Source organism: Nylanderia fulva, unplaced genomic scaffold, assembly GCF_048542155.1.
Source record: "Nylanderia fulva isolate GAGA-0341 unplaced genomic scaffold, ASM4854215v1 Scaffold34, whole genome shotgun sequence".
In the NCBI taxonomy this organism is placed as follows: Eukaryota; Metazoa; Arthropoda; class Insecta; order Hymenoptera; family Formicidae; genus Nylanderia; species Nylanderia fulva.
In genome coordinates, this window is record NW_028190411.1 from 340,457 (window position 1) to 368,221 (window position 27,765).

At 39.7% G+C, this 27,765-nt stretch overlaps 1 long non-coding RNA gene across 4 annotated transcripts in view; it reads right to left on the minus strand.

Moving 5' to 3' along the window:
- Positions 1–1,349: 1,349 nt before the first annotated feature.
- The window catches only part of LOC114932179 (uncharacterized), a 177,147-nt gene continuing 150,731 nt past the window's right edge, over positions 1,350–27,765 (minus strand). For 3 of the 4 annotated variants that reach the window (XR_014925246.1, XR_003819828.2, XR_003819829.2), the window contains exons 7-9: positions 5,177–5,792; positions 4,901–5,079; positions 3,567–4,243 (exon numbers count right to left, since the gene is read on the minus strand). This is a non-coding gene — a long non-coding RNA (uncharacterized LOC114932179). Of the gene's footprint in view, positions 1,864–2,320; positions 4,244–4,900; positions 5,080–5,176; positions 5,793–27,765 lie in introns of those variants that run through there. The other variant, XR_003819827.2, reaches the window with a different exon arrangement.

Genomic DNA, 27,765 nt, shown 5'->3' on the forward strand with positions numbered 1-27,765 from the left:
AAAGTACCAGCTCCAATTAATATATATTAAAATAATAATTAGAAATAAAAGGTATTTTTTTGGATTTTTTGAATCGTGAGTTTTTGCAAGTAATTATAATTAATTTCCAAATAGAGCGTAGAAATTGTAACAATTGATTACAAAAATTATCAAACGATCGTTACTATCGGCGCCATGGTGAAACGCAAGAGTCGGCGTCACCCCTTCGATGTCGTCGCATCATTTTTTTATAACACCGCCCTGCCATCGTGATACTTTACCACCACTTGCACAGACCAATGCGGTAGTCGAGTCGCTTGCAAACAGCCCGGTGGAGGGGGTGTCTGGGTCACCCCCTTTCACGTTAGTCTGTCTGTCTGGCTACTTTCCTGGGGTTCACAACCCCTGCTTTGCTGAACGTTATACGAACCATGACACTGAAATGCACCGATTGTTTATACGCGCGGGGTCTCTCTCATAATAATGAACCGCTTCGCGTATATTCCCTGTCTCGTTAATTTCGTTTACCTTAATTTGCAAACTAATGCAATTCCATACGACGCTTTCCTTGTTAGGACACAAAAAAATTTATTTCCAGCCTTGAATGACAGGCGCTGTGTCTTTTCAGTCGATTTTCAATGTTCGTCGATTGCCTTTTACGTATCATATATAATAAATATATCTTCGCTTCGTTAACATTCAGAAATCTCAATAAGAACGAAAGGGAAACACCTGATGCAAAACTGATCGCTTTCATGCCAACGCGGGCGATCACCTTGCGCGCTCTCTCTCTAACAACATCTATTAATTTTAATTAATGGAGAAAGTGCAAAGGCAATTTTAAGATGTTATGCTGTAAACCATCACGATGGCATTATACTCCGATTGTTAATCTCGCAGTCGCGTGACATCATATATCTACGTACATATATCTAACACGCAAACATTTTAATACGCTCACAATTTATTGAGTTAGTAGGAAAATATTGTTGTTTTTTATAAAATAAAAACAGTGTAACGAAGATTTAAGAATATCCTTCTAATTAAATTTCTCTTTTTGTGCAGAATGTTTCTACGAGTGTTTCTCCTGATGATGGCTTCTGACAATCATCTGGAACTACCGGGACATCAATATGGATCTTCTACGTCATTCGTGAGTCATTCTTAATCATTTTATTGTTCGCAAGTGCGTATATACATATATCGATTAACAAGGAAAAACAGCTTCTCGATTATGATAAAATCAAAATATAAAATACTACAAGCCCATGCGCGCAATTACATATTATTAAGCCGAAATATATTAGTTAAATAAAAATTAAATAGAATCAAATTAATTAAATACGAATCTTAGGACTGAAATATATACAATTCTAACATTCTGACAAGATAATAAAATAACTGCGTATTAATTTCATTCGAAAAAACAATAACGATGCGAGATCTAATTTCATTTTGATGATTTGCAATTTAATTTTGCTCTCATAAAATATGAAAGAAATTACGGCTTCATACGAGGGGCAATACACGAGTGTACAGTACGGGTTGAATTTTTTTTCACGAATGGATAAACGATATCGCGTTTATCGTGCTTGGGCGGTGCAACGGTTTATCAAGCAGACGGGGTTTTGCACCCTCGTTCCATCGACTATAGCGTAGGGTTCTAGAAGCAGCCACAGCTACCCGGTAGAGGGAGAATCGTCTGCTGGAGGGGGTGTCTGGGTCAATCCCCTCCAGTCTGGGGGGGTTCGCAAACTCAAACGCATTTCCCGGGGTTCGCAAATCCGTGTGCGCCAGGCGTTACGACTGGAAGATCCATGACACATTTTCGATCGTTGACGATGTTCCATCGAAGGTATGCGTACTTCCATGTATGGTTTCAATCTGAAAAATATTTATAAAATGAAATTCTATCATTTATATGCATCGCGTTTATTTAACAGACACTATCCAATTAAAAAAAAAACTTTCAAATATAATTAATACATTGCGAAATAAATAAAAGATATGTGTCCAACAGAATAATTTAGGCGAAAATGTAAAATAAGAGAATGTTGAGGAATTACATGAAAAAAAGAGGAGTAATAGAAAAATTAATAATACAAAAAACCGTTTCCGCGATACCATTAATTAGATGCATTAATTAAATGCATCAGTGGATTTATTATAATTAACATTAACTGATACGGTATATTTCAATGCCGACTTTATCTCTTACGGCATTGGCCTTTCATCTGCTCTTTTTTCTTACGTATCGGCGGTATCGCGTTTTTTTTTCTGGAAAGCACGTAACACGCTCAACATTCGCACCAGGAAAAGTAGCAGTCGGCCACCTACGTACGCGGTTAATGCACGTGCTCGAAAGAGGAGGAGGAGGAGGGCGCACACGTATTGCAAGTAATAAAACTCGAAAATGAGTCGACGAGCATAAAAGTGGCACAATTGGTTCAGTGGGGCGGTGCCCCTGCGGCCTTGGCTCGGGACAGTGAACCCCGTGGCCATGCGAAACGCGTGCAGCACGAGTGCTGCACACGGTGTCCCATGCACTCTCCCTCCGCCCCCGACGTCGCCCTCCTTCTCCTCTCCCTCTTGCTCCTCTTCCCATGATGGACTTTTTCTCTTTCCTCGTCCCGCGCTGCGCCCGTTTTGCACATATGCAACGTCCACTCTCGGACGTTTCACTCGCCGTAATGCTTTCAGGGCCGGGTAAATTGTTCGGTTAAACGTCACTCCTAAATTTCTCTATATAATCCTCTGACCAATTTCCTCCATGTGTGTGTGTGTGATCCTGTGAACATCAAAAATTTTTACTATTAGTACTTTTGATCAATAGCTTGACGTAAATTCTGTATAAATTATTTATATAACTAGTACATGCAGATGATATGTAAAGGAAAGTTCGCTTCTTATCAGTTATATAGACAATTATCATTTTTAAAGCAATAACACAAAATAAGAAATAAGAAATTCAGGTAAATAGGCATAAAAGCTCTTAGAAATTTCAATACATTAATGATATTACACATAATTCTATCCTTTCTCGTTTTATATATGTATAAATTCCAATGAAGAAACTCCGAATCACAGAGAATCGATTTCATTAAATAATAATTATCTTTTCTAAACTCTCGTATTTTACGACCTTGAGCCAGAGAATATAGAGTAAAAGAATCGCTCGCGAAATGTATATAAAGTGAAAAGAAAACCAGTTCGGATGAACTGTTGGATGTAGGAAACTGGTAACAGATATGTCTCGATCAGAGGAGCATTAGCCCATCCCTGGAAGCTGGCAAGCACGTACGCACAACGCGCCTGGATGCGTGTATGCGCGAGCGTTGCCACGCTCTACAAAGTCGACGAGCGAGCTAGCGCGTGGAGAACATTCACCCTGGCTGGTGCATCGGCCCTTCGCAGCGTCTCTCAAACATAAGCAAAATTGTTGAACTTGGTGTCCGAGGTCTCTAGGTAAGGTCACCGCAGTCACGAACTTTAGTCTTAACGTAACAATACCTGACGCTCACGGTTGCTCGCGATTAAGATTATCCGTAAGCTCGTAGAAACGTCATTATATAAGAAATTTAATTACATTTAATGCTCATCATTGAATCTTTATTCTTACGTTGAATTTGAGTAATATCGAAGTTGAATTAAAGATCTATAAAATTAGACTTGAAATTCTGACATCTGAAATCTAAGAGAAACACGTCCAAAGACTAATCCGCGCATAGACGTTGCAAGTAGAAATTTTCCTCGCTGCATCTCCGATGGAGAAGTACATCAGTTGCAAGTAATTCTGTCCCCATCAAGCGCATCCCTTCAGCTTTCCAATCGGATGCGCAATCCTGCATTTCTTCCTCCGCGGTTTCTCTCCCTGGTCGCATCTTCTTTTCGACGACGAGCCTCCTCTGAGAGTCCTCGCATCCTCTCCCAGGAGAGGGATGAGCTTTCTCTCCGTCTCGCGCAGCTGTTTCGCGCGAACACGGTATTATGGGCATTGCACTCGACGGCGCTTCTCGATGCTGATCTCTCGGGTTGATGCACGCGGAATGCAACCGAAGGTGGCCGACGTGCACCGGGAACGACCGAGGCAGGCTACCAGCATCGCGCTTGCAGCTGCAACGGTCATCTCGGGTTCGATGCACTCGCATACGCCTAGCACTCTGTGCATGCACGATTCTGCACGAATGACTCAGCCGGCCCGGCGCACGAGGAGTACGACCTTGACCCGGCTGCACGTAGGTGCATCGTACCTTCGCGCCGATACCTAGAACAAAATACGTATATGTCGCTGTGAATTTCATTGCGTCGCGAATCCTAGGTAGATTTTCTCTAGCTTCTATCTATTACCGCGTCTCCTCTTATCATTTCGAATATTTAGTCTATTTTGTTACTAATTTTATGTCTTAATCTATAATTGTACTTATCTGACTCATAAAGAGTAGCACTCGATAAAATGTATAAAAATTCTCTCAATTGCCTGTTGAAGGTTCTTTTTTTTTTTAATCGCCGCGAGTAAACACAAGATATAACGTTTTATTCTCGCGTTATCACAAAAGGAGCTAACTCGCGGCTCGTGTGACCTTCGTAGGAAGTGGATGAACGAAGAACAATGACATCTATACAGTAAACATTGCAGGGGAAAGTAGTACATCACGAAAAACATTGAAAGTGTCAACGTGCGATATACGAGAGATAAATATGAAACAGATTAACGTATCGCGGAGTAATTTAATTTCTTGCCGACTTTCATCATGCTGAGGGAAGAATCCTGCATGCACACTGCATCGGTGAACGCGTATCCTTTCGAAGGACTCGTTATTGCAGTTAATTTACGTTCGTGCATAGTTCAAAGTGTGTTGTCCCCAACGCCTGAGTTCAACGACTGCCGGACGAGTGCGAGACAAAGACTGAAAGGCCCTACCTCCTCAGGGTATCTTTATAGAACACAGTGTCATCGACACGCCGGGGTGTATCCATTGTAAAGGTCAATGCATCTATTGCGGATAACCTCATCGCGTCCGTCGATCATGGAATGTTTAATTCGTTTTTACAAGCACGCAACACGTCCATGCGTGACGATTGAGCTCGCGTCGATACTTGCTGCACAATGAAAGTTGCACAGAAAAAGATTTTATATATATTATAAGACGCACTTACACAGTTGAAAATTAGCTCTTAAAGTTTGCAGATTACATACCTCGGAGAAATGTTAGTAGTCTCAGATTTCAACGAATCAAAGTCAGATTAGACCTGGACACGTATATCAGGTCTCATAGATCTTCTCTCTGTGCTGCGCACCTTAGATGATACGTGATTCTTGACTCTTATCGTTCGCGAATGCGCATTTAAATGCACGTTTAAATGCGTTGTACGGACGCTACAAGGAAAATCTGATCCGTGATGATATGTAAGGAGATGTAGTGTGGAAAATTCTACGAGTTTCGCGACTCTGTTTCCTATATATCGCGACGTCAATGTCTTAGGGAAGGTTATCGGCATACATCGTCAGCATCCTTTTCTTCGATCTTTTTTTTCGGACGTTGTATTTATATATCAGTGAGGGGATGTATTTTGGTCCCATGGAAGTTGCAGCTACCACGCGATGGCGACGGGCTTTTAACCTTGAACTGATGAACGAAAGCAGCCGCGATTGCACCGCAATGTCTTGAGCTATTTCTGGAACGTCACCCTGGAGAACGATGCATCTTGCGTCGTTGATGTGTTTTCATCTAGCTATTCTATCTATTATGTTTCCTTTCAACGAGCAAGATGTCTCTCAGTTTTTCGAACATTCAAAGTGTATTCCATAATTGCTGAAACATAAAAAATAATTTTTATTAATAATCTTTTTTATATTGCTGGTACATTAAAAATAGTAATTTTCATCAATACTTTTTTCTATTAGAAAATAATTCTGTTTTTAAATTGCTTTTTTAAATTGAACAATTGATAAACAAATAAACTAATATTTATAAAACAGCATTTAACGAGCCCATAATAATACAATCCTATATACACGCGAAGAAAATTTTCTCTTAAAATTTACTCCAAAAATCATGACAATATGGTATTGGAAGAATTTAATAAGTTTCTCTGATTAATATTTACCATGATGAAAAATATTAATATGTACATAGTAAAATTAATCGAATATATTTTATTTCTTATTGTGATAGATATTAATATTTTTTATTGTGGTAAATATTAATCAGAAAAACTTATAAAATTTTTTTACCATAATTTTCAGGGTAAATTCTACGAGAAAATTCTCTGTGTATTCATTTACTTTGTATTAAATTAATATTTTATTAAGACTAATTCATTACAATCTAAAAGATTGTCCTTGCTTTCGTTTCTGATGCATGAATACTTAAAGATCATGAGAACAATGCGTTTCATGTTCAATTGTGCAATTACATAGAACGTTATATAGTCGAGGAGTCCGGTCGTCTTATCGTTCAAACATTTTTGTGGTCGCGCATTCTACTCTGTCCGAGTGCAATGTATCTACAGCGGAGACGCAAACAGCGAGATTCTTCCAAGGGTGTACGACCTGACTGGCTAGATACTGCGGTTTAACTTTACGCACGCTGCCTTTGTTCACGAGGGCGACACCCTTTGTGCGTAGTGCGTTAGCCTTCTTATTGTTAGACAGTCTCCCTTTCTTCGCGCCTAATCGGTCTTCATAAGGACAAATGAGTCGATAAAATCGATGATCGAAAAAAAATCCAAAGGTCAACATATTCGAAATTTATGGAAGTGAGAATTCGAAAGATTAATCCTTTCACAGAATTTATGGATCGTATACTTTTAAAAAATGACGAATTTATTACTACTTTTATTTTTAACACCAAACAAATTTTTGGTGTAAAATTATATAGAGATATATAAAATTCAAGTTTAAGTCTGAATAGTCTTTCAACACTGAAAAAAAATTTGTTAATTTGACTAAGCTTTTCAACTAAATTACTATTTTGTTAATTGAACATATATATAATTATTTAAGTCAAATATACGTTTTATCAGATTTAATATATTATATTTAATTTAAATGTTTTTATGTTTAATTATAAAAATATTTACATATATTTATAATTTTTATAAATTTTTATAAAAATTAAATTTATAAAATAATATTTAGTTGAAAGCTTCAGTCAAATAAACACATTTTTTTGAAGATTTAAGATTAAGATAATTTGAAATGTAAAAGATTTACAAGAATAGAATAGACACAGAACGTCTGCACTATAAAACTTAAGAAAACGAGAATCCAAAGTTTGGATTGTGCTGTTCCAACAATCATTTATCGCCGCTCTTTTCCTTCCCGCGTTATTAAGAGTTATGGATTATACGGCGCCAATGCGGAAAAACATTCGTCGTTTGCGGGAGCCGATATCATTTTGAAATAAGGGCATTGGTGCCATCGCGGCTGTCGCAGCGTAGTGTCGCAGCATCCACTATTGCAAGAAGAACTGTCGTGGTACGAGCGTTTCTTGGCACAAGTACAGGAGAGTTGAATGCACCGTCTAATTTTACGTGCATCCGTGCGCGACACAGTGTTTTCCTCTAGGTCTAGAGCAAACGTCGTGTCACCGCGTTAGATGCTTTCTATCGAACGAAATTAATTCATCTAAATCGTATTAATTATTTACGAATTTTCTAAAAAATAAATGACCGCTATAAGTCGAATAACAAAAAAATATCTAAAAGCAAAGACATTTGAATGCACCGTCTAATTTTACGTGCATCCGTATACAACACAGTTTTTCTCTAGGTTTATAGAGCAAACATTTGATACTTTCTATCGAACAGAATTAATTCATCTAAATCGTACTATTAATTATTTACGATTTTCTAAAAAATAAATGACCGATATAAGTCGAATAACAAAAAAATATCTAAAAGCAAAGACATTTGAATGCACCGTCTAATTTTACGTGCATCCATGCGCGACACAGTATTTTCCTCTAGGTCTATAGAGCAAACATTTGATGCTTTCTATCGAACAGAATTAATTCATCTAAATCATACTATTAATTATTTACGAATTTTCTAAAAAATAAATGACCAATATAAGTCATACGAATAACAAAAAAAAGCAAAGATATTTGAATGCACCGTTTAATTTTACGTGCATCCATGCGCGACACAGTATTTTCCTCTAGGTCTATAGAGCAAACATTTGATGCTTTCTATCGAACAGAATTAATTCATCTAAATCGTACTATTAATTATTTACGAATTTTCTAAAAAATAAATGACCGATATAAGTCGAATAACAAAAAAATATCTAAAAGCAAAGACATTTAAATGCACCGTCTAATTTTACGTGCATCCATGCGCGACACAGTATTTTCCTCTAGGTCTATAGAGCAAACATTTGATGCTTTCTATCGAACAGAATTAATTCATCTAAATCGTTTAATTATTTACGAATTTTCTAAAAAATAAATGACCGCTATAAGTCGAATAACAAAAAAAATATCTAAAAGCAAAGACATTTGAATGCACCGTCTAATTTTACGTGCATGACACAGTGTTTTCCTCCGAGGTCTACAGATCAAACATCACGTCACCACGTTGGATGCTTTCTATCGAACGGAATTAATTCATTTAAATCGTATTATTAATTATTTACAAATTTTCTAAAAAAAATAAAAAGCCGATATGAATCATACGAACAACAAAAAAATATTCAAAAGCAAAGGCATTTGCTTTCGTGATACGTAATTGCTCGTTCAACTGTTAAAAAGTGAAGTGCCTTTGGAAAGATGCGTGATAGGAATGATCAAACAGAACGCTTGCGCAATTGCAATGGCATGTCTACACCGTATCTTCGCATCTTTTGGCTGCAGCTACACGACTCCCAGCCAGAGAAATAAAGGGTGGGGTTCGTCGAGTACGTACAAAGACAAATGTGAAAGGGAGCTTTTGAATATCATTGTCTTCATCGTGATCCCGCGCGCCTTGCTGCATTCTAGAGAGTAATTTCCATTTGGCGCAGTACTTCTATCAACGTCATCGTACCTTCTCGTCTCCTTGTCTTCCGCGTAAAGAAATGGCGCTTAATTAGCGCTCGATTATTAAAATAGGAATCATATCCCTAACAGCACACATATTTCAAAAAACATCCTCTGGATATCTTTCGAATATGTTGTGCTATTAGGGATGCATTTTCGAGAGATTAAATAATAAAAGAAAAAATGTAGTCAATATATTTGTAACATCGCATAATGAGCACTCTTCCTCCCCTCATTTGACTTTCAAAAGTCCGCGACCGGACTTGGTTTGGGAGCGTCGACAAAAGATTCGACGATGCATTCGATATTGGTCGGCCACGGTCTCGTCGCGTCGCGTCGCGTCGCGTCGTCTTGTTCGCACTACCGCGATGACAGAGAGCTGCAGCGTCAGAGATGGAAGAGTCGCCTGCCTCCCCACACGGCCGAGAGCCCTCGTCTGGCTTCTGGAAGGAGGTTGTAGGGTAGGGAAGGTAGGAGGTTGAGGTCGTCGGCGCTCGCGGGAACGAGGCATTGACCTCCAGTGAGTTAGGATGTCTGCCGGTATTGATTCGGCGGCGATGCAGCGCGCGGACTCTCTCGGGGGCGGCAAAACGGGAATACCGGGACGCCGCGCCGGGAGGAAGGGAGGCTGACGCCTCGGAGGGACGACATATATGTAGCGGAAGGGGACCCGGGGATCTGGAGGACCAAGGGGATGGCAAGGCTCCCGGGGACTGAGAGGTCTCGCGAAGAGGGGCGTCAAGAGAGAAGGAGGGTGCAACGTACTGGGGCAAACTTTCCTCTCGCTCTTCCGTAGCCGTAACTCCCTCGTTGCCCGACTGGCATGAGCAAAAAGACGCGAGCTCGCAGACAGGGCGGTTGCCAACCTGGAAGACCCATTAACCCTTTGAGCCGAGCTTCCTCTCTTGTTCGTCAACATTTTTTTTTTTTTTTTTCAAGGACCTTTCGATGATTAAAAGCTTGCATATCTGTCTTTGAATTTTAATAATTAATTATGGTATGATGGAATAACAAAAATCTTCTGTCACGATGCAACCCTTTCTTCGATTTTATTAGATCCTTTATTTTTTTCATTCAGAAGGTCATGAAAAAAATAATATTGGAACAAGCAATGGATCTATTGCAATTTATCATCATCAGATTTTAATCGTTGTCAGATAAATATATCGTTTGATTATTTTTTTAACTGAACCACCTTATTTTTTTTTGATCGAACCAGTTTGAACTTATAATAAATAGCGTTAAATGCACGATGCTGAGAGCATACCCGTTCTTTCGAAATACACGCTGGCGAACGTTAATAGCCCCGGGGTGCGACGCGACGCTTGTTTGGTGTATGCGATGGGGAGGGTAGCTTGCGAGGAAGTGGTGCAACGGGAGGGAATGTCGGTGGGGTGTCCGGACACGGAGGACGAAATTCTGCAGACAGGATGGCGGCACTGGGGCGAACTTTCGCTCTCTCGCACTGCAGTGCCACTATGCCATTGCCACGTCCTAGGATGCATTAGCCCATTTTAGCTATCTAATATAATTAGGGATTGTTGATAAAAGAATATACCTTGGAAAAATTTTGCAAAAATATATGTACGATTCATAATTGTAATTTGGAGATTTCTCGTCGGTTAAAACAGGATGTAACGTGAGACACTGTAGCATTACTTCTCTTTTCTTCTAGTTAGCTTCTACATGTGAGTAAATTGCTTAATGATTATATAAATATTTGTTAACGAAACAAATTTATAAATCATATTTATATTTGATGAAACAGCTCACGAAGCGAAGAAATTTAGTATCAAAGCTTGTACGAATTGGTAAGTAAAAATTCTTATGTGATTTAAAAAAATTTTAACGCAGTGCAGATATTTTTTGCATATAATTACTACTTTTAAAATTGTATTACGTTGTCTTTCTTTGAGATCATCCAATTAAAATTCGATAATAATATTCGCGCTTTATTTTTCTCGTATATTTCTAACGTTCAAAAGTTTTGATCAAGTAGATTCGCGGACCAGGTATCATTATTCTGACGATAACGATGCGTGCAACATTCGTTTCGCGTGCACGCGATGTTCGGGGGCTTTGGCCAGCTGCTGGTGTACACAGTCACGAGGTCATTAAGCTTCAGGGGCATTGGCCAGCGGTAGCCATTTTCGAATGCATCCCCTTAACCGCATGATAGGCACGAAAGTCCAATTTTCTCCTGCATAATTCCAGCGTGCGCGTGTAGATGTGCATGAAAGATTTTTTTACCGCGGCGTGAAATAAGTTTATGATTTATTCGAAAGAATTTAATTAATTTTAATCGCAATTTAATGATTTGTTACAATGTCTTATATTTTAGAGTGAAACCATCTTCTTATTCATAGAGAGATTTTTCTGGCACGAATTATCTTGAATTATTAGTATAAAAGATTTACATTTGGCGCGAAATTCTTCGCTTTTGTATATATGTAAAAATAATTCATTCTTACAATTAGACTAAAGATATAAGAGTTTTAAAATAAAAAAAATATCATAGAAACGATTGGAGAATTTCACAGAACTTAAGCGCGAATAGTGACTTAAGGCGCTGCGTAATGTATTTTATCAAAGTTCGAAGACAATGTACCTCCCACGCAATGCTCATTTAATCCTACACTTCTTCCTACCACAGTAACAAGGCGTCGATTCATGGTCACGGTTTTACTCCAGACAACGATCCGTCTAGACAGACACCCTCCACCCAGAAACCTACCATCTTTTCCCTTTAGCCTCGGGCTTCGCCTTCATGGATGCATTTGCTTACGCATTCATCGACCCTTTGTTGTCGGCCATAGTCTCCACTATTGTCACTATACATTATTATTCGATTTCCGGAGAACCTTTAATCATGATAAAATCGAAAACACACAAGCGTTCTTTTATTCCGACGATAACGATATTCTGTCGAATTTCTTGCTATTTAGGAAAGAAGCTAATCTAGGAAAACCTCTCCTAAGTTCTTAAGCTACCCTATTACAGACAGAATTATATTTTTGATAAAATTCCATAACATCGTAAAAAATAATTAACATTGATAATTACATGACTGCATATTATCAATAACTGTAAAATATAGATATAAAATATAGTTATCAATAATATACATTGATATTAGATTTCTTTATATTAATTTTTTATTTACGTGTCTCAAAGAACAAATATAGTAAAATGATTTATTATGCATCACTGAATAATTCTGGCTGGCTCGTTGGAAAGATAAGAAATTCTCTATAATAAATTATTCGGTTCTTTCTAAGAGCGTTTCCACATTTCCTCTTATTCCTCTTATTTCTCTTGGTTATAGTACTGGCTCGTCGCCCACATTTCTACAATAGAATGTGTCCAACAAAGTGATCCAGAAACAGAGCTTTTTCTCTTCGTTCAATTATTTGCCACAAATTTATTTCTTCAATATATATTCTGAAAGTGCGAGCAATGTATAATTTTAATGATGGTGAAAATTTCCACTGAGCCGTCTAATTCTCGGGTAGTGCGAAATCGAGCAGGGAGAAAAGAACAGAGACGTCGAGGGAAGTAACGAGGGAGTGAGGGAGAGAGTGTGGAGTCGAGTACTCGAGTGGTACTCTGTCCGTGCAAAAGCCTCAGCCACGTTTCCATGTGAGGGTGCAGACAGGAAGGGGTGAGCAACCCCTCGATGTCTGGCGCATAGGCGTAGTGCACCGCGTGTACAATCGAGTAGTGACCGGGTCAATGATACCCGACGAGAATAAACTTTTTTCCACACCTGTCGATTCGCGCTAGAGACACAAGTGCAATTTTCTGCGGAAAGCTTATAATATTTATATCTATGACGAATCATATTTTCTCAAATTTAATCTAAATACTTATATGCATAATATAAAGAAAAGTATTAATATTTGTATCTACAAAAATCTCGCGAGAAGATAGATTAATCTTCCGTAAATTACGGACATATTATTTGATAAGCTAATCATTCGAAGACAAAATTTTGCACATTTTAATATTAAGTCTTCCCGCGTTGTACGATTACGCTGAATCGCGAAAATATTAAATTAAAAAAAAAATCTTTCGAATTTATTTAATTTGACTCGTAAAAATGCAAATATTGAATATGACACTTGGATCATCAGAGCCTGCGCGTCATCCCTTAGAGTACTAAACGTATTCTCAATTCATTGAATACAAGTAATAACAAAAATCTCGCGAGAAGACAGATTAATCTCCTGTAAATTATAGACATATTATTTGATAAGCTAATCATTCGAAGACAAAATTTTGCACATTTTAATATTAAATCTTCCCGCGTTGTACGATTACGCTGAATCGCGAAAATATTAAATTAAAAAAAAATCTTTCGAATTTATTTAATTTGACTCGTAAAAATGCAAATATTGAATATGATACTTGGATCATCAGAGCCTGCGCGTCATCCCTTAGAGTACTAAACGTATTCTCAATTCATTGAATACAAGTAATATTCGATATCCTATCAAATTTTCAACATCCCTATATGCGGATCTTCTCGACCCTATTCTCGAGCGAAGTCGTTTACGTTCGCCCCGGAGGGCAGCTCCGGCAAAAGAGGGGGTGGTTCGCGTCTAGGTGAGGTCCGTTGTTGCGCGCGCATCCGCGATGCAGCGGAGGTCATCCACCTGAAAGGTCGGGGTCACACTCTTGGTCGTCGCCGTTTATAAGAGGAGAGGAAGGGGAGGGAGGGCAAATCGGTCGGGCAGGGAGAAGTTATATCCGCGCGGGGGTGGCCACGTCGCGTGCGAGAGACGGGTCTGTGTATGTGTGGACCTGGTTATCGCCATAGCAACCCCCGCGTGCAGTCAAGGCTAGACCGTGAGCTCGCGCTCTCTCTCTCTCGGCGAGGCGAGGGTGTGTAGCACATTGTGCGCCGCCGTCTCGCGGATTTGACGGAGGGGAAGCGGAGGCGACAATAGCGATTCGTAAAACGTCGGATCACCGTCGAGGCGAGATTTCCGCGGCAAGGAAATCCGGTCCTATCATCGTCGGCCGCGGCGTTAAAAACCGCGACGCATTCGTTCGCTGGCAAAATGTCAAAAGTCGCAGAGAGTGATCGCAGTCAATTAGATTTTGACGTTGATTTATCTTCGCTCAGAAAGAAAGACATTCGTATATTATCTGACTGCGATCGCAGACTTTGTAATTATATCGCGCTTCTCGGACAATTGTGCTCTATATGATATAATAATTTAGTCAAATTACGCGGATTTCGAGCTATCAATTATCGTCCGGCTGTTGCGCGATTGAAGTCAACGATACGACGACTCGCGTGCATAATTTCCGGCGGATTAGTTACCGCGCTATCGACTGCAGTATCTGAAAAAAAGCCTGGGGGGTTGCACAAGGGTTGCACGTCGGCTTTCTAACACGAAGGATCAATTCGTTGTCGCGACGTTGCATTTGGCACCGGTCGACACGCAACTGCATATATAGGATATTTCCCGCGAAGTACTGAAAGAAACCAATAAGTCCAGAACAATAATAATACCTTTCCTTTTTCCAACTTTTCAATAATACATTTTCTATTAAATTTATAATACATTTTCTATTAAATTTATTTTTGTAAAAATTTATATTTATATAAATATTTATTTATATATATTATATATATATTTATATATATATTTATTTATATATTATATATATATATAAATATATATATATAATATATATATATATATATATAAATATATATATATAAATATATATATATATATATATAAAGTGAATTTTTTAATAGTATTGTTACATATTTCTATTTTGCAAAGGTTCAATCATACTTTTAAATAATTTTATAACTTCTCGAAAATCTGCATTTCCGCTAGATTATCATTTCTCGATTTCCAGCCCAGATATTCGTTTCATTCGTTGTTTTCGCAACCTATCCTATGCAATTCTTCGATAAGAAGTTCAATGTCAAAAGCCGGAATGCGATATCATGGTACGATGGTTCGGAAAAGAAAATTATTATTCAGACTGCAAAGCGTCATTTTGTGGTAGGTCAGGGTTACACAAATTGTTGTAAAATTTTAGATCACAGATATACATTTCAACTCTATCACCAACAATTATATCTTTGCTTAATAATTAACAAGACATTCCATTAAATCTTAAATCGATTACATGTCTCGATGACATTATTGCAACATTTTGTATTAAATAAAAAAAATTATATTAAAATGAGGCCTGTATTGCTAAATGGTGTACAAGTATAAAACATGTAAAGCTTGAGGTCAGATACGTTAGTACAGAAATTAATGGAACATCGTGCTATCTGATAGAGATAAATCTTTACCAGTTATTCTTAAAAACTTCCTCATAGCGCGTGATCCATCATCGCGGTAAAAAGTCACACAGACATATCGGTTCGGCTAAAATTATGTAAAAAGATTCTTACTGTGTACCGTGAATATCTTTTTCAATTGCGGCAAATAAGCCGCATTTGTGCATGTAAGTGTATACTTGTCACTATGCCGCTCGCTCGCGAGATACCAGCTACTTAAAACAGATGAAGGCCACGAGGTTAAGGAAACAAAAACATTGATACGAAATGCATCCATACGTCTGTAGATACGATATCAGTCGAGCCGTCCTCTAACTGTCCGCGTGCTCGGTCTCAATGTTAACGCAAATTATCGCAGGTGATACGACACGACGTTTATACAGCGCGGCAGTTTCGTAATCGCGTCGGGCGATTATTTATTTTCCCTGTTAACGTCTCCATGTCTGTGCGGGATACTTATCCCGAAATTATCTTAATCATCGCTCAATTCGTCACGGAATTCGTGTCTCGGTTGACAACGCGCGCAAATGTCGCAATAAGAGATCCGTATCTGCACGATTTGATAACGAATTATTGACTGAAACGGTATTAAAAAGTATTTGAACGTCTATCTTTGGTATATTCCGTGTAAATGTATACTTGTATAAAATCAGTATGTAAATCACGCTGAATTGACGCTGTCGCATCTCTTTAGTACTGTGCAAGCATAGTTTGCGACAGGTCATGGTTTGCTATCTGTTGGTCGCGAAAGCTTATCAATCTTTTAACGGCACACTTTTTCCTCATGTTAATCATATCTAATCTCTACATGAATTATATTCGATATTTCTTATCGCCATATTAAAAAAATATATATCTTATCTATTTCATTTAATCTAATCATATAATTTTTAATTTAATATATAAAATAAGTTAAGTTTTTTTTTTGAGAGAGTTTAATTTAGAAAACTCCGATTATAAATATATATATGTGTGTCAACTTTAATAGGAAATTGTTTTCCCGTTATTTTCCTTTGACAACATGTTTGCTCGTCTCAACGTTGGTTAATGCTTAATAAAATAACAAAAATTGTGCAACGGATTCATGTATAGCACAGCTATTCCATATGCGTTTCGATTTGAAAATAATTCCCTCGTGCTTTCCCGAATCATTATATTCATGTGGAAAAAGTTACTTTCCATCGCGATTTACTGAGAATAAAACAGATATGTATCGTAAGTAGATATTTGTAAGTAGCTAATTGTAGCGAAAGCAGTGTAGCTACTTTTTTTTCTTTAAAGATCTTCGCAATAATGCAGTGGAATATTTATCGAGATTGAAAGGTTGAACGAATTTTCGTATCGCTATCGATCGAATCGATATCATGTTTGAAGAAAATCGAACGAGTCTTGTGTGAGCATATTATTTATGATATAAATCACCGAAAACATTGAAATCCTAGATAACCTTCCAGACACCAACAACCCTGACTTTATTGACGCTTTATCGCGAAGAAATTTATCGCTCGCTTTTTTATCGAGGTTTCAAAATTTTATTTTAAAAGTCAAATACAACTGTGTGTGCTCGTAAAATAAATCGATTCTTTTTCCACGGCTGTTAATAAATTGATTGAAATCGTCCGATGTATCATTCAAACAATATTTCTACTAAAAAATCTTCACAATTAATTGTTGATCGCCAGTGATAAAATTTTCACAAATAATAAGATGCAATTTAAATTCGACCAAAAACTGGCTATTCATTTATTGAAAATAAGTACACACTACGTTTCGATCCACATTGTGGTCCTTTTCAAGTATTGTTCTTATTCAGCAATTACATTAAAAATAGAAACACGAAAGTTGTCCTGTCATATCGACAATCTGTTAGCTACAGAAAACTATCGATTTCTACTAAAAACTATCGATTTTCAAAGAAAGCTTCGAGCGTTGAGAATCCGATTTTCAGATTGAATCCGGGAACGATCGATCCGAAAGCGAGCTGAAAGGTAATCTTGCTCGGATTGGCCGCATGTAAATGACTTGTTGTCTACAGAAGAAGCAGGCCTAGGTAGTAGTAGGGCCTACGGCGAGCTAGGTCGCTAACTCTAAGGGCTCTGAACAAAGACCGGTTCTCATATGAAGGTCACTAGTTCAATGGCGTCCATATGCACGCGGGAAGCTCCTTCTCGAAGGCCGTTTCACTTTCGTCGAAGGCGACCAAAAACCGTTTCGGTCGGCAGCAACTATATATGTCTCTCTCTTTCTCTCTCTCTCTCTCTCTCTCTCTCCTACCTCCTCTCTCTGCCCGACGTCCCGCCACACGTTTTGCCACGATGCCGATCCACTTGCACTCTCGACCAGGTTCAAGGCTAACAGAGAGAGATCAAGACGGAGAATTCACTCGTTTCGAGCCGAGCCGAGGAAAGGAGAAAGCGCAACGTGCGTGTGTGCGTAGAAGTAGGTCATAGTATCACGTATACGTTGACGCGATTGTAGCTCGAAGCTACGTGTGATCCTCTTCTTAGGTCCAGCGAACGACATTTCGCTGGATAATAATAGAGAGAGTTATAAATTAGAGCGCGAAATAAATAAACAGATCGATTAAATGAGTTGTACTCTAACAAGTTGTACGACGGTGGACTCTGTTGGATTCTGGTATCGGACGCGGAAATTTGTGGATTTGGGGGATATTGTTGTCGATCGAAAAATGACTTAGATCCATTATATACTCTTCTTACATCTGCTTGTATATCAACGCGCAGCGAATGGCACGGAATCGAAGATCTCGTTTAGCACAGAGCGTGCCGGTTTCTCCTCCGGTTTGGCGTCGGTAATTGATAGCGATGAAAGTCAAAGCTGGTTTGTCACGATTCGCGCAGGGAGAAACAAAGTTTCACTTTCTTGAACGGCTCTCACATTCGCTCTCGGCGTTCGTCGGCCTCGTACAGACTTTTCATGGACCCCCGTTGATCGCGATCCGGTTTCTAAAACTCTCGCCGACGCGATTCGCTTTCGTTGGGCGATCGCCATCGGCGCTTTTTAACGGAGAACGAAAGTGGAGAATGACGTACTCTGGTCGACGAACTGTCTTCGACACCCAAGTGCTCGATAGTCGCAAACACATCATTCCTAGACTTACTTGTATACGTCTTCGAAAAATTTGATTTTATTTGAAAGTTTGGAAACGCGCTCGATAATATATTAAAATAAACAAAATAATAGGTAATAAATAATAAAATTTTATGTTGATAGAAAAAGAACAAGCCTGATCTACGAAATCAAGATCTACTCTTACATTTTAATGTAAATATTACTTATTGTCATTTAAATAAAGCTCTTTAAACTTGATGAATATCACTATCATCTATCGTGAATACATTAAGTCTAGAATGCTGTAAGGACAGAGTGAGAGACTGGTTCAAGTTCACATAGTTGCGAGGCTTTAATAGAGGTTCAAGGTTGTTGGAGAAAGCCTTCCTTGTTCACAACATCGATATACATTTACGATGCATAATAGTACATATTGTATACATGTTGAATTTAATATAAAACATTGAATATAATATAAGAAAGGACAAGAGAATTATATATATATATATATAGAGAATTAAAAATATTTTTATAGTCTACAGATTTATTATATTTCTATATGAGCTTGTATCACGCGATTAAGAAAGATAAAAAAAGTAAAAAAATTCTGAAAATAAGAACACAATATTTTAAATCAATCCCATTATTCTCTCCTAAGTATTTTTTTACTTGCTCAGTTTATGTTCTTCCTCTCATCTTTATCCAGTCTTACTATCATCTCCGTTAATGTATCTGCCTTTCTACTTATCTATCCATATATTTTCATTTGCCCACATCTTTCTCTGGTATTCGATAACCATCTCTTCTTGAAACCCTCGGCTCTCCACTGCTCGATCTTTCTCTATTCCAACTCATGCGTGCTACAACGTGCGTCTTGACCTAATACAACAGAGTCGTGCTGAGCCATGTCACGACACGACCGCGCGTTCAGACCGGTTTGATGATTCAGGTTCATCTAGATCTAAACAGCTACGAGGCCCGGTCACGTAATACGCTACCCGCGATTCTCTCTCTTCACGTACGTACGACAATGACATGGTACTTACGTACTTCCTCGTGAGAATAGTTTTGAAATGTCGCACGAGACGCGTTCTCGTGCCCATCGAGAGTCACGGCCGGCGGATTTAAGCTCGCCTTGAACTTGATATTTGCATTAAAAAAGAGCTCTCCCTTTGTTGACCGGAATTTACAGCTAGCTATACACAACGGCAATTGATTTAAGGCAAGTGTCTGGACGTTGTCTGGGATGATTTTTAATTGTCCCCTGTTTTGATCCTATTATTTTCAATTTCAAAAAGTTACATATACCTATAGTCTCGCTATTGAAATTATTTTCGCCGAGCGGTCTCTTTAAACTGGTTCAAGGGACGCTATCGGATTTATAAATCGTACATGTATGATTGTAGAGATAAAATTAGAGAGCCGTTCCCTTTCCGCGACGCAACAACCTCGTTCCCTCATGTCGCATTCGCATCCGCTTGTTCCTTGCGGGTGTCGCAAGTTGGATGAGTCGCGTCACCGAACGAGACGCAGGGATAATAGGATCTTTCGCCGATCCTTGTCCCATGAAAGGCCTTGACCTTCGCCGGGACTGTCCTAGAACGTCCGGTGAATTTACCGTCTAGAGGGATTCTCGGTCGAAATTCAGAAGGGTTTAATGCTCACACCATTATACTTATTATGTCCCATTCTTCTGCGGCGCGACTCGAGGGGGACTCGTCTTAGAAATTACGGCTCGTCCTAAGAATAGAGAGACACGACGGATGTCGTTGCACGATGCATGTCCGGTTTAGTTCACAGTGACGAAAAGTGGAATCAGACATTAGGTACGTTTAACCCTTTAGTGGCTCCTTCGAAGCATGCTCAGTTTCAGTGTGAATCTTTTATGTGGAGTTTTGCGGTGGTTGAAAAGCGGATCTCGTTTTAACCCTAAAATACGTTCTACGATCTACATACATATCGACATACACGAATGTATGCAAATTTTATTATTTCGGCTTATGTCTGGCTCTTGTTGTCTCTGGTTAAGTATTCTATGTACCCTATTCATTGGATTATTTCTTCTTGAAATTTTTCAATATCGAATAATATATGCGTTTAGTTCGTTAAATGCGCGCGCACAATGCAAATGCAAGATTAATTATCGAAATGTTAATATACAGTAAGGACAGAAGCATCTCGCGATCTTGGGAGCGTCCTTTGCTAGATACGCCATTGCACCGAGATAGATGGATGCTTATAGCGAGTGCGTCGAAGCGGGATGCGGGGGCTGATCGATAAAAGCGGCAGTCGGGTTCACAAGCCTCATTCAAGGACAAGGCCATGTGATAGCAGACGCGCAACCGCAGCGCGCACCGAACCACCCCTGCCTATCGCTTACGCAGGGGCGGATTAATACGCAACTCGGCCCTTTCACGAATTCATCTTCAAAGAAATCTTCTCTCAACATCATTAAGGCGTGGCGCAAAAAGTGATATCTAAACGCGGAAATTTAAATCCTTCGAAAAGACTCGCTGTTAACGAGCCATTCATTTCGCATCTCAATACTTGTACCTATATTAATTTGATTTTTAAAATCATTTTAATGACTCTCACGTCAGCCTCGCAATTGAAATCTCTCCGCTGACAACGAAAATATTAGTACACTTATTTATTACACACGCATTGTCTCGCGCGTGGATTCGATAAGCTAAGGGGTTGCATCCGGGGATCGCGTCTTTCGCGCGTACGGAAGGAAGAGAGAACGGAGCGACGAGAAGGAAGGAAGGAGGGCGAGCGAAGGGCGAAGTCGGAGGGTGACCATGTGTTGCGTGGTTTGGTGTGTCGGGTTGTATCGCGCGCTTTATATACGCCGCGGATAGCACATCGGACTCGCTATAGGTCGACGAGCGTGCATGCACGCTTTTGCTTGCCGGCGGCTATAGGCTGCCCCGTAGGGACGGGAAAGAGAGGGCGAGGGTGAGCGAGAGAGAGAGGAGACCGGATCGAGGAAGAGAGGGAGAAAACACGGCGCGGCGACGCGAGAGGGAAAGAGACGACGGCGGCGCCCGCCGTGCTTATGCACCACTGAATCCGCCGCGACCGGCACACTCTCACTTTCGCCGGCGCCGATGACGGTTCTCGGCGTCGTCGGCTCGTCGCCGTCAGAGCGTTGTGCATCAGCGATCACGTATACGTTAACCACCGCTACATACGCAAGTTTGCTGCACGCGGATTTTCCGCATCCGGATGTATCCCTCCGGTTAGCACGCGAGAGGACCAAGTCTGACACCACGTGAGAAAAACGTCATCCGTAGACGTCGTGGTCGTCTCCGACGACATTACACGTCAGGCGTCTTGTTTTGACAGCGTGATCTCAGCGTGGGCTCTCGCGCGGCGGAGGGTGAAAAAGGGGGGCGGGAGGAGGGAGAGGAGGGTTGACGCTCGCCTTTGTGCTGGCGATAGACCGTAGACGCAGAGGCGGTACGGTCTCTCTCGCTCCAGCGCGCACGAGGGTGAGAGACACACGGGGAGACCGAGCGTGAGTGGGGCAGAGTGACGCGCCGGGAGGGAGCGAGAAAGTGGTGGGTGCTTTGGGTGGTAGGAGAGAAGGGAAGGTCGGCGCTGACTCGCGAGGGACGACGCGTGTGCCGAGAGAGGACTGTTGTTTTCGGCGAACTGCTAAGAAACGTTCATTCACACGATCGAAAGGCTGCGAGGCGCGTGCTCGTCGTCCTCATTTCGGTTTAGTCTCTTCATCTTGCGATCGGTATCCTTCCGCGAGCGAGAGTTCTCCTGCGGACACCTGCCACGCGCCCCCGTGAGACATTGACCGTGACACTCGGAATCATCCGGGAGTGCGCGTGAGAGAGAGAGAGAGAGAGGGACAAAGTGACTGCATGCTCGTTCGGTCGGTTCTTTTTAACGAGAAAACGATGACAGATTGCATTCGCGAGGGAAAGTGACCGAGAGTGTTCTCCAAGTTCAATTTATATAGTTGATGGATCCGGAGGTAGAGTGCCAAGTGTTGACGGAAAGTTATGACTCGTAGTGTTCTCCAGACTGAAATACCGCTCGACAGACTTACGGAGAGAGAGAAAAATGCATTCGTGACAGAGAGTGATTAGCTTATTGGCGTTTTCCAATTGGAACTCTCTGCGCTTGACCCGTTGGATTTAACCGGTGAAAGAGTGCACTGATTAAATGATCCCAGCTGTTTATAAAAATCGTTATCGTTGAAACGAGATTAGAGTGCCGGAATGTCTTTATGAGACTCGGTGAGACTGATATCAAAGTGTCTTGGTAACGTCACTTTTGGTGCATTACATTTATATACCTATATATATATATATACGTGTTACGTGAGTGAAGTGGACCCGAGACACGACTCAGTCTACGAGAGTGTTATCTTTCGCGTGATTCTCGTGTAACCCGCGATAGCGCGGGTTCCCCGTAACGAAGGTGGCTCACTCGGCTAGAGATAGGACCGCCGAATTGCAGGCGGAAGTACGCAGCGCCATAAGAGTGCTGCATGGCTGGTGCCCCCGCCCGCCCCAGGGGCACGCGCGGGGTGAAACGGTGTTGATGTCACCGCAGTCCCAGATACGCGGCAATCACGGAAGAAACAGCGGCCCGCCGCCGCCGCCACCCGCGACAGTCGTAGTCAGTTCGACATCCAGCATGAGACCGCCGCCGCCGCCGCCGCCTCCCAGAGCGAGGACCTCGAACGAGAGCAAGGGCCATCACGAGGAACCCACCAGTTCTATTCCCGATCTCGGTGAGGAGCCTCTTTGGTTTCTTTTTTTTTCTTGCCCCCATATACGTGCATTTAGATGTAAGGACCCGAAGCATCCACGCACGAGTTCTAACGAGCGTTTTTTTCTCTCTCTCTGCGCTTGAAAATTATTTTTAGCAGACTAATGAATCTTTGCTATATCAAAGATATAGGACGTATTAATTATCGAATTCTCGGCAAATTTCTGCTCTTTTGCAACTTTTTTTGAAAAATAACTTTAGGTAATTTTATGGAGGAATTTTAAAAAACTAGTATTTTAAATTGGCGATGGGAAAAGAGACCGATAATTATTAAACATTTTGCATAATGATATATGAAACATATGTGCAGTCCCGTAAGACCATACATAATGACTTTCACCATTCATCGAGACGTTGATACACATTTCGCGAATAATACACCCACGTTCGGTTTACGAGCAACGTCTTATGCAAGCGCGGCTTCTTATGCGCGACTGTTTCGTGGCACGAGTAGCGAATTCATTGGTCCATAAAAAGCGGTTTGAAAAGCGACGAGTTTCTGGGAGATCCGGACGAATTTGCATACCGCGGTGCAACGAAGGCCGTAAATTTCGAAGCATCGACTGTTTCGGACGTAGAATTCTTTTGCGCGTTCCCTCTCTTCTCTCAGACTTCGCAGAACTGTTTTATATTCCAGATGATACGACCGTGTGTTTACGTTGGTAAGGTTCATTAACGATAAGTCCCGCTAAGCACTGTTGTCTGTTCGTAATCGGACATAGAGCGAGCGAAGAAGAGCGAGGAAGAAGTTAAAGAGAGGAGATGACGCTGACGAAAAGGAGATTATGTCAAATTGGAACGACCAAAAAAATTTATGCGTTGCGAGACGAACGAGACAATAATTTTCCCGCATCATAATTTAATCCCGGAACACGGTCGGCCCGTCCTCGTAAGTGAGGTGGCAAATGATCAAGGCTGTCTGTAGCGAAAGGATTATGACGCGAGCGTAAATTTTTTTTCTCTTTTTATGTTCCGCGTCTCTCGCTGTCAGCGGATGACTTGGTTCGCGAGAAAAAAAGAATCGATACGCGTATCTGCGAGATTTCGGCAAAGTTCGAGGACATCGGCGGCCGCATCGTCTACGATCTATGTTAATACGAAAAAGAAGGAGAGAGTCGGTTCTCTTTAAACCATCTTTCTAAATATAAATTTGTCGGTGACGCAGAGCGCGACCTTGACCGTGAGAAATATCGAAAAGTATTCCGAAGGACCGCCGACACGCATTGTGCAGCGAATCAACATTCTTATCTTACGCGCAGAGAACCACGTAATCGGAATCAGCCGCGTGGAAATTATACAAACTATATGCTAGAAGCGATCGACAATTTCATCTAGATAGAAGAAAATAAGACAAGTTTATTTTGTTTGAAAAATCAACTATTTCGAGAGAGATCGATGTTAACGGAAATTCAAGTTTTATCGAGAGTTAGCAAGTTATTGGAAGAATTACGCTCACGCCTTCAACTTCGCGCTTTGAGACAACTAATTAACGGCGTAACGTGACCGCGCATGGATGCGGGAATTTTGCAAATTTGATTCACGATATCTTCATTATTTATCGCTGTCGATGAATCGATGTATGACAAATAAACGGCGGCGATGTCGCGTCGTTTATTTGTAAAAATACATTGGAAGATCGTGAACGAGACTTTGCGTTATCGCAATGACAACAAGAAATTCCGTCTGATGAGGAAAACGAAAAAATACTTTGTTGAGAACAGTGTTATCTTGCAAAATAAAAATTTACACGTATGTATATTCGTGACGTGTTTTATATTTTCGCGTGAATTGTCATGAAAAAGTTAGGGCGACAGACCTGCATAACTTACCGATGATCTAAATGAAAAATAAAAGTAATATATGTGTGCTCGAATGTTAGGAAATTTTCGGAGAGAGACAATAATTTTACAGAATAGGCGCGATTAGGCTAGGCCTTTCAGGTAGACAAGAGAAATGCAAACGATCCCGTTGTTGATCTCGAGTGGGTCAAGTCATTATGTTTTAAAATAGTCTGCATCTTATCGACGCTTTGTATTATCTCCTAACTGGAGGCCAAGGCTCACTCAGTGACGTGACGATTCAGTGTGTCATCATGTATTTCGACAGAGCTACTAATAAGAGTGAGGAAAAATGTTTTCCAGATAGAAAATATCTGAAAAGCACAAAGTTCTTTTTTATAAAAATTAAACATGTTATAACTATGTGTGCTTTCTTCTTGGAATTCCTCGATTATTTTTAAAAATTAAAACGCAAGTAACAACCTTTTTATTCGATTGTAGTAATACTATTTTCGGTAGAAGAACAAGTTTTGATCGGTAAATGAAGCACAATATATATTCATTGATTACCTCCAATAATCTAATATTATATGATAATAAAATTAATATTCAGTAATGTGTGATATATGAGAAAAAAATGCATTACATAAAAACTGAGCGGAACTAATCGAGCGCTAGGGACATTAATAATATCAAAGGGTGTGCATCTCGCTGCATCCCGCAACGTGTACCATGGACGCAGACACCCTTCAGCCAAGGTCTGTCTGTGTGCACGCGTGTGCGTGTCTCGCAACATGTGCGTATCAAGTGCTTACGTGTGGTATGCGCTATGATAAGAAGGGCAAATATATATTTGGGTCTGGAACCCCTATCTTCTAGGCTTCCTAGGAAAAATATGTGTTCCTTTTTAATTGATAAGCTGATAAACTTTTATCCTGTCGGATATGTGTTTTGTAATAAATTGGAAACAACACGAGATTACGAGATTTTCAATCCAAAATAAATAAAATATTGCTTCTTGTACAAAATGTGCTTGAACTTAAATAATCATTTAATACTGAAAACTGCAAAATTTTTTTATAAAATCAAATTTATTTGTCTTTGATAAAAAATATTTTATTACATTTTTTTTATTATAAAACGTTTTCCCATAACTTTTCCATCAAAATTCATTCCATCAAATATTTACAGCTGTCTTCTGTCAAGTCAGATTTCCTCATTGCTCCGATAACAAGTCAAAAGTTTAGATTTGAGTGATTACACTTTTCGTTTGATTATGATTATAAAATGATATAATATTTTTACTTTTTTATCGCCTATCTTATCGTTGTGATGAAACCAAGCAGCAATTGACAGTTGTTTGCTCTACTTTCTTTAGTTTTGCATAAGAAATTTATATGTGTAAGATTTGCTTAATTATAACTTTATTTCAATACATAATAAAATTTTATTATGTAACATTTCATTCGATTTAACTCGTGATTTGTCGTTCACAATATTTCAGAAACAATAGTCGATAGCTGCTCTCGGAATATAAAAATGTTAAATATTTCATACAAGAACCCTATTATCAATCAAAATTATTTGACAAAGAAAAATCCATTTTTATTTATAATTTTCGATATAACAATAAATTATCTAAAGCTTTAATATCAAGAGATCAAGCACATCCTATCGTTTCAAATTTCAAAGAAATTCAAAGTTTATCTTTCTGAATCAAAATATTAAACATATATAGTACACAAGATAAAATTCAATATATCCAAAGATTGTACAAAACTGTACAATTTAATTTTATTCGAATAATTGCATTCTGTTTAATTGAGTAGAAACGGAATAAAAATACGAATAATATATTGTTAAAAAAAAATAAAAAATATTAAACATATATAGTACACAAGATAAAATTCAATATATCCAAAGATTGTACAAAACTGTACAATTTAATTTTATTCGAATAATTGCATTCTGTTTAATTGAGTAGAAACGGAATAAAAATACGAATAATATATTGTTAAAAAAAAATAAAAAAATAACATTCCCTCGTGATCCGGTGTTTGTGCGAATTGTTCTTCAATTGTGTGCCTTCTCGACGCTATTACCATCCAGCTATTACGTTAGCATTTCCTCTGTCAAAGTGGATCGAAAGTGGCAGGGCATTGGCGGTAGTGGCTATTCGAAAGGTTCTCGCAATGACCCTCAGTCGCTAGAAAACAGGGTGGAATGACCCAGTCATTCCGCCTTGCGGTTGCTATTGCATGTGATGCCGCCCTCCCTCTTTCCCTTCCTCTATTCGATTCCCATTATGCGAGGGCGCATTTCTGCGAAAAGTGGGCGAGAGAGAGGTGATCGCGCGACTCCCGGACAGTCGAGACTTTCTGTCGCGCTGGCAAACTTCCGGTGAGACTCGTAGTAGGGTGAATGTACGTGCATACATACATGCGTCGCTTTAGTAATTACCTCTGCACGATAATTGCTTTCGTGTTTTCTTACCCGCTGCACGGGGGAGAAAATCAAAGGGCACGGAACTTTATTCGATCTATCTCGAGTTTGATTGCGAGCTCTTTGTTGCCCGGTTATTACCTCGAGATACCAATAAATATGCAATTGCCTCGCAATCAATTCTATTTCAATTTTAATATACAATTTTTTTCAACTCATAGAAATTCAAGACTCATTCAATATCATACAATTTAACGAATGGGGACAATAATTGATATATATATATAACTAAATAAAATCTTGGAGCTTTCATCCAGCCCGAAAGTGATCTCATTTGAGCATTCTCGCGCGAAGGTGAGCAAAA